Here is a 10,000-nt window from a genome sequence, read left to right as displayed (position 1 = left end):
GGGGTTTTGTCTTTTTAAGTTTGCTATTTTTATTGATTTAAAAAAAATAATGATGTATTCTTTATCGCTTGCAGATATTTGCATGCTCTGAAAATAATTTGTTCTCTTTATCGCTTGGTATTGATGTTTGCTATGTTCATCGTTTTGTTTCCAATTTGTGGACTGACGTGTCAACATAAAGGGAACGAATCTCAGCTGAGTCAAATCATGTCAAGCAACAAACGATTCTCTCCCTTTGATAAGTTACAATTCAAACAGACCTCATGCAGGCGGCTCCACGGACATGAATACTATTTGTGTGTATACTGTATTTATTGAATTACATATGTAAATCCTGGCTCCACTTTCTGGAATACTAGTTGTGTACTGTAGTTATTGAATTATATAAGTCCTGGCTCCACTTTCTGGAATACAATTTGTGTACTGTATTTATTGAATTCTATAGTGTAAGTCATGGCTCCACTTTCTGGAATACTGTTTGTACACTTTCTGGAATACTATTTGTATACTGTATTATTTATTAAATTATATATGTAAGTCCTGGCTCCACTTTCTGGAATACTATTTGTATACTGTATTATTTATTGAATTCTATATGTAAGTCCTGGCACCACGGACTTGAATACTAGTTGTATACTGTATTTATTGAATTCTATATGTAAGTCCGTGAGATGGCCTTCTTGCAGTTCTGTCTTTGACTCGGTTTCGCGATCCACATCATCATCCTCGTTCATCCTTCAACGGTAAAGACGCTGATCTGCCAACACCGTGTCCGTGGGGGCCAGTCTCAGTTAGAACCTCGGACAACACGTTTAGTCCAGTCCGGACGTTTCACTTTACACCCACCCCATGAATACGACCCCCGGTCTCTTTCTCCCAGACTTTGATTAGAAAGTCAAACCGAGCGTCCAGTCATTGGGATGAGACGATAAAACGTGGTCCCGTGTGCAGCAACATTCTGCAGAAGGAAGCCGCTCTGATATACATGTACATTATGCTCAATGCCTGGCTGGTGCGTTGAGTTATGCTGCTGTCAGTCTCAGGAATCTCAGTGATGTGGTGTATATGGATTTGTCCAGACGCAGAGACGCTTCCTGAAACTGAAACTCATTCCCTTCCCCTTCTGGTATGGCCAGTGTGAAACCATGTTTGACAAAAATGATGCACCACCATGTTAATACGTTGTATATCTTTATGTGGACTGAGCCGTTACCATTGCCATAATCATAACCAACGTGTGATCAGTGCCGTGAGCCGTTACCATTGCCATAATCATAACCAACGTGTGATCAGTGAGCCGTTACCATTGCCATAATCATAACCAACGTGTGATCAGTGAGCCGTTACCATTGCCATAATCATAACCAACGTGTGATCAGTGAGCCGTTACCATTGCCATAATCATAACCAACGTGTGATCAGTGAGCCGTTACCATTGCCATAATCATAACCAACGTGTGATCAGTGAGCCGTTACCATTGCCATAATCATAACCAACGTGTGATCAGTGAGTCGTTACCATTGACATAATCATAACCAACGTGTGATCAGTGAGCCGTTACCATTGCCATAATCATAACCAACGTGTGATCAGTGAGCCGTTACCATTGACATAATCATAACCAACGTGTGATCAGTGAGCCGTTACCATCAGTTGCCATAATCATAACCAACGTGTGATCAATGAGCCGTTACCATTGCCATAATCATAACCAACGTGTGATCAGTTTAGCCGTTACCATTGCCATAATCATAACCAACGTGTGATCAGTTTAGCCGTTACCATTGCCTTAATCATAACCAACGTGTGATCAGTAAACCGTTACCATTGACATAATCATAACTAACGTGTGATCAGTAAACCGTTACCATTGACATAATCATAACCAACGTGTGATCAGTGAGTCGTTACCATTGACATAATCATAACCAACGTGTGATCAGTGAGCCGTTACCATTGCCATAATCATAACCAACGTGTGATCAGTCTTTCTTTGCGGCGCCCCAGTGACTCTTGACAGGGCGGAGGGAGAAGAAGAAGAAGAAGCAGAATGCCATTTGCAGTGTCAGTCATCGTTTGATTCATCTAGAATACACACCATAGGTTAGGCTGCACATAAATCATAAGCAGCGCAAATTTCTGGTAGCGGTGATATTTTTCGTACATGGTTAGACTCAATAGAAGAATTCTTTACTGCTAACTGAAGATCACTTAACTTGTACAAACCAGTCCAGGGCTCTCAGTACAGCTGGAGAGTTCGGCGGTCATCTTGGATCTTGCGCATGCGTATCTAACTTTAACTTGAAATCGTAAGCAATGCCATTGTTGGATGTGCTTGCACAAGATGGTCGCGGAACTCTCCAGCGGTCTATTACATTTCCTTAGGATCACAGTGATATGTGTGTATCATTTTCTACAGAGCAGGCACTGCAGCACTGACCACATGGCCCCAAAGAGTGTGTACGTGTACACAGGCCAAGGAACCAACCGATCCTGTGTACACCACATGAAGGCGTCCCTGTCCCGCTTTCTGGATCCACTGCACGACCTCAAACACATCGATCCAGTCGGCATCTTTAAAGGTGACTGAACTGAGAAACAGTACCGGCGATAGAATGCTTGGTTAAGGACACGCACACACACACTCACTCACACACACACGCACACACACTCACACACACACTCACACGCACACGCACACACACTCGTTATCTCCAGTGGTGAATGCCATGTGGCGTGTGTTCTCAATCATAACGGGTGAAATCCCAAGTCCAGTGACTTCCCAAAGAAGAGCATGAAGGATGATGGAGTACAGAATAAGAATGCAAGACAACAAAGTATATTGTGTCAAGAGAGAGAGAGAGAGAGAGAGAGAACTAATTTTCAAAATAGAATACCTCAAAAAATTAATTTTCAAAATAGAATACCTCAAAAGAGAACTAATTTTCAAAATAGAATACCTCAAATAGAATACCTCAAAAGAGAACTAATTTTCAAAATAGAATACCTCAAAAGAGAACTTGACTAATTTTCAAAATAGAATACCTCAAAAGAGAACTAATTTTCAAAATAGAATACCTCAATCATTTGTGATCTTTATATCAAACAAGGGAGGCCACACTTGTTTGCAAAGCACGAGAGTTCAGCTGAGCTCAGCATTTTAATTTTTATTATATTTGATTTTTTGCTGTTGTTTCATCCACTTTATGGAGGAATACGACTTCTGGGCTTGGATTTAGTACTCTCTCTCTCTCTCGCTCTGTGTGTGTGTGTGTGTGTGTGTGTGTGTGTGTGTGTGTGTGTGTGTGTGCAGAAGTAGAAGTGTCAGAAAACAGTCTTGGTTTCAATCTAAACCAAAGTGCTTCTTCCATTTCCTCATGGAAAACGAAGACGTCTGGAGCTGGGTCATTAGTTTTCACTCTCTCTCTATATATAGTAGGCCTACTATATATAGCACATCATGCATCATCCACTTACCCGTATAGGCTCTGTCCAGTTTTTAATTTTGGGATTTACTATCAAGGGATATGATAATAATAGGATAAAATATTGATGGTAAATTATGGTAATACTAATTCATTATATATGTATGTATATATATATGCTCAGTTACGCTGTACAATGTATATTAACATTTTTTTTTATAAAAACGCCGAGAAAACATGCATTTAAAAACTGGGGAAAAAACATCCATAACCGTGCACTGACATCCAACTAAACAAAAAATTTTGTTCACACACGCACACAAAGTAATCATCTGTACGCAAACAACATTACGTAAATACGTCATACAATTATGATACATCACAATACCTGAATGTAAACATATTTGAGAAGAGAGAAAAAAAAAAGAACTATAGAGTTACATAAACATTTTGTTTATTTCTTCTTCTTTTTTTTTCCTTTTTTTCTCACGAGGCGATTGGCGGAAAGGCGCAGCCGCTCTGGTCATTGGGGGAGGTAACGCTAGGCGCAGCGCTTACGTCACGGCTTTGGGTTCCGCGGGAGCGCGGCAGATCCGAGATTTCGTCTTGAATGGCGGGACTTACATTGGCGTCAACGCTGGCGCTTACCTGGCGTGTGAATTTGTTCTGTTCCGGGAAGAACAGTACATGGGGAGACCGTTCAAGGAACGACCGCTGAGATTCTATCCAGGTGAGTCATTTGCACGTTTTGATCAGTAGTGAAGTTTAGTTTTTGTATTTTGATTTTACGCACACGTTTAGACACGAGCTACAGCTGCTGTCGGTACGATCGACACTGTTATCATCATTGTTTTGTTCACCTACGTAATTATGTGTCAGTGGTCATCACCTGATCGGATGTCTGACATGACGGTAGCTTCCTCCTCCTCATACAGCTCGACATTCAGTTGGCGATAAACCAGGCATGTCGTGATTTAACGACCCATTGGCGATCTGGCCTTAACTTACGGTCAAGATGTTCCTGGCTGTGGTCTTTTCCGTGAAGGGTGTTGTGGTCGAGGCGTTGGCTCTGCACGTTAAACCGGTATACCATCGGCACATGATCCAAAAAACACCAATCTGAATCACAGTTCAGTGGTGTTCTCAATCATAGCAGGGGAAAAGTCACTGTCCATTGACAGACTTCCCGAGGCAGCCCACACAGGATAAAGTCAAGAAAAGGACGAAAGTAACACAACAAAATATATTATGGATGAACAAAAGAAGAAATAATGGTAGCTGGCAGATCCCGTAAGTAACTTGTCTTTGCACCTTATGGTTGGGGGATCCAAAAAGGATGCAAGGGGGGTCACAAATGTGTGCTAAGGACGAGTGGTCAGCTCAACTCAGCTGTTATAACCCAGGCAAACAAGCACTGACTCTGGAAATTGTTGTGAATAGCCCACGGTACTGTAAAGTCCTGTTTTAGCGTTTTTTCTAAAATTTTGCACCTGTAGGTTACCTTTTCATGGTTTGTGGGACCAGAGAGCAAAGAGATAGTGGCATGTTAATTGAGTGACGGAATCCATACCAAAACTGAGTAAAATAACAAGCAAAATAAGAGCTGAAATCCACTGAAAATGGGTTGTTACATATGCTTATGGCAGTATCGTTTCGTAGATGTATGCACAAAAATTGCCGGTAAAATAGGTTCCTGAATTCAGGATACTAAAGTAGGGCCGGCTATATTGTTCCATTGTAGCCTTTACTTGGAATGACTGAAGACAAGCTGTCCAGCAGCACTTGACCAAATGAAGACAAGCTGTCCACCATGACCAAATGAAGACAAGCTGTCCACCATGACCAAATGAAGGCAAGCTGTCCACCACCATGACCTAATGAAGACAAGCTGTCCACCACCATGACATAATGAAGACAAGCTGTCCACCACCATGACATAATGAAGACAAGCTGTCCACCACCATGACATAATGAAGACAAGCTGTCCACCACCATGACCTAATGAAGACAAGCTGTCCACCACCATGACATAATGAAGACAAGCTGTCCACCACCATGACCTAATGAAGACAAGCTGTCCACCATCATGACATAATGAAGACAAGCTGTCCACCACCATGACATAATGAAGACAAGCTGTCCACCACCATGACCTAATGAAGACAAGCTGTCCACCATGACCAAATGAAGACAAGCTGTCCACCACCATGACATAATGAAGACAAGCTGTCCACCACCATGACATAATGAAGACAAGCTGTCCACCACCATGACCTAACCTAATGAAGACAAGCTGTCCACCACCATGACCTAATGAAGACAAGCTGTCCACCACCATGACATAATGAAGACAAGCTGTCCACCACCATGACCTAATGAAGACAAGCTGTCCACCATGACCAAATGAAGACAAGCTGTCCACCATGACCTAATGAAGACAAGCTGTCCCACCATGACCAAATGAAGACAAGCTGTCCACCCATGACCTAATGAAGACAAGCTGTCCACCACCATGACATAATGAAGACAAGCTGTCCACCACCATGACATAATGAAGACAAGCTGTCCACCACCATGACATAATGAAGACAAGCTGTCCACCACCATGACCTAATGAAGACAAGCTGTCCACCATGACCAAATGAAGACAAGCTGTCCACCACCATGACCTAATGAAGACAAGCTGTCCACCACCATGACATAATGAAGACAAGCTGTCCACCACCATGACATAATGAAGACAAGCTGTCCATCATGACATAATGAAGACAGGCTGTCCACCATCATGACATAATTAAGACAGGCTGTCCACCATGACCTAATGAAGGCCGTACAACACGATAGTGGGGGGTATAAAGGCAGAGAACAATGAAACAATCCCCCTGTTGCAGTGTTTGAAAATAACCAATGATCAAAGATTTTAAAAAGGTGTCTTCACTTCCCTTAAAGATACACACACACACACACACACACGCACTAACGCACACACACACACACACACACACACACACACACACTCTCTCTCTCTCTCTCTCTCTCTTACGCGCACGCGCGCGCGCACACACACACACACACACACACACACATCTATCAATCAATCAATTTGTTTGTCTAAATTTTCAGTATGTAACTAAAAACCCATTTGTTGCCATCCATTGATAAGTCGGTGAACCTTTGTTCAGCCAATCTATGTATGTATGTATATGTGCAAGTCTAAGTCTATCAGAATTTTCGGTATAAAACTAAAATTCCGTTACCGAGCTGCCACCCAGAAATGTGAGTTGGTGGACGTTTGGTCGGCCTCAGTTCAATTCTTAAAAAAAAAAAAGAAAAAAGTTTTAAAATATATATATAATGTCCCAGGCGCGTGCGTGGGGCCCATCAACGTCACATACAACCCTACGAGCACCCCCAAGGACGCCTGGCAACGCGTCTCCTTCCACTGGGGACGGCGTGACGAAGGCGACAGCCATGACGTCAGGGCACATGACGTCGTCACGGTGAAGGTCTACGTCAACGGGGGCGGCACGTTCCTCCCCGCCGGCCGTCCCCGGACAGGAAGTGAAGGCAATGACGCTCCAGCGGTCGAGGTGCTCGCCCGATTCGAGGACCTCCCTCAAAGACCTGCTGCCGTGGTGAAGTGCTACGTGAGTGATACGATGCGATATGATGCCACATCATACGTGACGATACTATATCATAAAAGACGAGAAGATTAGATATGATTACATGGCCATAAGATGAGAAGTGCATAGATCTGTGTGTGGATAGATTTGTGTGTGTGCACATTATATACCTGTGTGTGTGTGTGTGTGTTATTTACCAAGGTGTTTGCATGTGTGAATGAGTGAGTGTGTGTATGTGCGTGCGCGTGTGTATAGATCTCTGTGTGTGTGTGCATTATGTACCTGTGTGTGCGTGCATGTTATTTATCTTCTTTTTCCGCGTTCCCTGGCCTCGCTAGATTTTCAGTGCGGTCAGAACGACGAAGTCCGCAGTCTGCTGCAGGGACCCCACTGGTCCGACAGTTTCTCCTGGAGCTCCACCGGGCTGGGCCATGCCTGGCGTCTCTGAGCGTCGAAGGTGGGGCAGGACTGCAGGATATGGGAGGGGGTCTGTGGGCCTGTGCCACAAGGGAACTGGTCAGTATGTGGTGTCTTCAGACGGTAGAGATGGGAGAGGAGCTGACAGTGTCCCGTTCGCAGTCTGAAGATTGTGACCTGCGCTGCTCTGTCCAGCTCATTTTCGTCTTCTGGCCCGATGTCCAGACGTTGGCGCCATGCTTTCCTGAAGCTGTCTCTCAGTATCGTTTTTGCCTTGCTGTAGGACGCTCGGTGGGCAGGCTGCTCAAATGTGCTGCCTGCCTTGGATAGGCGGTCCGCCTCTTCATTGCCATCTATGCCACAGTGAGATGGGATCCACTGCAGCACCACAGCAGTTCTCTGTTTGAGGAGATTCAGTTCTTGCCTGATGTCTCTGTGTTGGTGGGTAGTGTGTCTTCCTGGCTGAAAGTCTGGGCTGTGAGTAGCAGAGCACAGGCGTCAGCACGGAAGTTGGTGGACAGGGTGCCTATAGCCACTGACTTGCTGATGGTTTTGCTGTTAGGGAATCATATATACACCCCACTTCCTCCGTTCTTCACTGCCTCTTCAGTAAACCCATCTGTGTTTGCTTTTGCCCAGGTATCGGGAGGGTATTTGGTGCTTTGTGCTTCCAGAGTCAGCGACTTTCGTTCAGATGCTATGTGGCACTCCTTGCTCTCGACACCTGGGATGTTGAGCATGATGGCTGGGGTGTCTGCCTGCCAGTCCTCATAGTCTTGGAGGGATTCAGTTGGCTGATTGGTTGCTGACAGAGGGTGGTGGTGTTTCCTCTCAAGAGCCTTGATGAGGTGGTTTGGGCTCTGTCACTTCAGTCGGTTCTTTGTGGGGGCTTTCAGTTTGGGGAGAAGGGGGTGTGAAGGAGTCTCTTCAGTTTTTCATTTTGCCTCAGGAAGTTTTTCTTGTCTCCTTTCTTCTAGTGAAAGGAGGCCCGCTGTTTTCTCCACTGCTGACGACACTGGAGTGGTTTTCATGCCGCCTGTGATGAGTCTGAGGCCAGCATTCTGTGTCTTGGTCAGGCTGTCGAAGTTGGTCATAGCAGCAGTTGACCAGGCATATTCCATGTGGGGTCTGACTGTTGCGGTATACACTGTTTTTAGTATCTTTGTGTTGGCCCCCCATTTTGTTCCTGCCAGCTTCTTCATCAGGGCTATTTTCCTGAGGCTTCTGCTGTGCATGGAGCTAATTTGAGGGGTCCAGGTGAGCTGTCTGTCCAGCTTCACTCCTAGGAAGGTTGCGGTGTCTTGCTGGGGGATTTCTTGACTGTCGATGCCTAGGGTGAACTTTTCTCTTGGGTGAGAGGGAGAAGCAGGTGGCTTCTGTCTTGTTCCTGTTGATGATGACCAGCCACTCTCTTGCCCAGTCTGAGATGTGGTTCAGAGCCTCTTGCATCCTGACGGTGGCAGTGGTGACTTGCTCCGCCTTGGTCCAGATGGCAAGGTCATCTGCGTGCAGAGTCCGAGGGATGTGGGTGGTCAGCTGGTCGGCAATGTTGTCAATGAAGATGGCGAACAGGGTAGGCGAGATAACTCCACCCAGAGGTACCCCTTCCCTAATCTTCACCGAATGACTAGTTTGGCCTTCTAGCTTGACCCAGGGTGTCCGGTTGAACAGGTAGCTTCTGATCCAGAAGAACATCTTTATACACTTGCTTATGGAGCAGCTTGAAGAGGAGGCCCTCCTTCCAGACCTTGTCAAATGCTTTGCTGAGGTCAACAAAGACAGCAAATCCTCATCTTCTGTTGGAAGTCGTCTTTGATGTCTTGTGTTAGCAAGATGATCTGGTTTCCAGTGTTCCTATTCTTCCTGAAGCCGGACTGTGTGGGTGAGAGGAGCCTATTCTTTTCCAAGTGGTATTGCAGGCGTCAGTTGATCATTCGCTCCGTGGTTTTGCCGAGGCAGCTCAGGAAACTGATGGGGTGGTAGCTGTTTTTGCTGTTTGTCTTTTCCCTTCTTGAGGATAGGGACAATGATGGCCTGTTTCCAGCTGATTGGAAACATCCCGGTATTCCAGGACTTGTTGAAGATGTCCAGGAGTTTGGCTTGGTATTCAAGGTGACGGATCATCTCGTTGGTGATCCCATCCTTGCCTGCTGACTTCTTCATCTTTAGCTGTCTAATGGAACAGTTCAGTTCACTGATGGTTAGTTCAGAGGTCATGGTAGGAGTCGATGTTTGCTTCCTTAGCTCCTGCTTGGTTTTTGAGCAGATATCGAAGGTCTTCTCCCATGGCACGTCGAGAAGGCTGTCTTGTCGGAAGTTGCCTGCAAGCATGGCGGCTGCCTTTCTTCCCGGAAACAACGCCTCTCTCTCTTTCAGTAGGACCGCTCTTGGTGCATGATGCTGGTCATCATTGAGGGTCTTAGTCATGGTCCACAACTTCTGTGTGTCCTTTTCCACGTTGAGGGTGCCGGTCTTTGCATGGTGCTGGTCATCACTGAGGGCCTTAGTCAGGTTTCACAACTTATGTGTGT

This window comes from Babylonia areolata, chromosome 32, assembly GCF_041734735.1.
Source record: "Babylonia areolata isolate BAREFJ2019XMU chromosome 32, ASM4173473v1, whole genome shotgun sequence".
Lineage (NCBI taxonomy): Eukaryota > Metazoa > Mollusca > Gastropoda > Neogastropoda > Buccinidae > Babylonia > Babylonia areolata.
Note: the sequence above shows the minus strand (reverse complement) of the source record.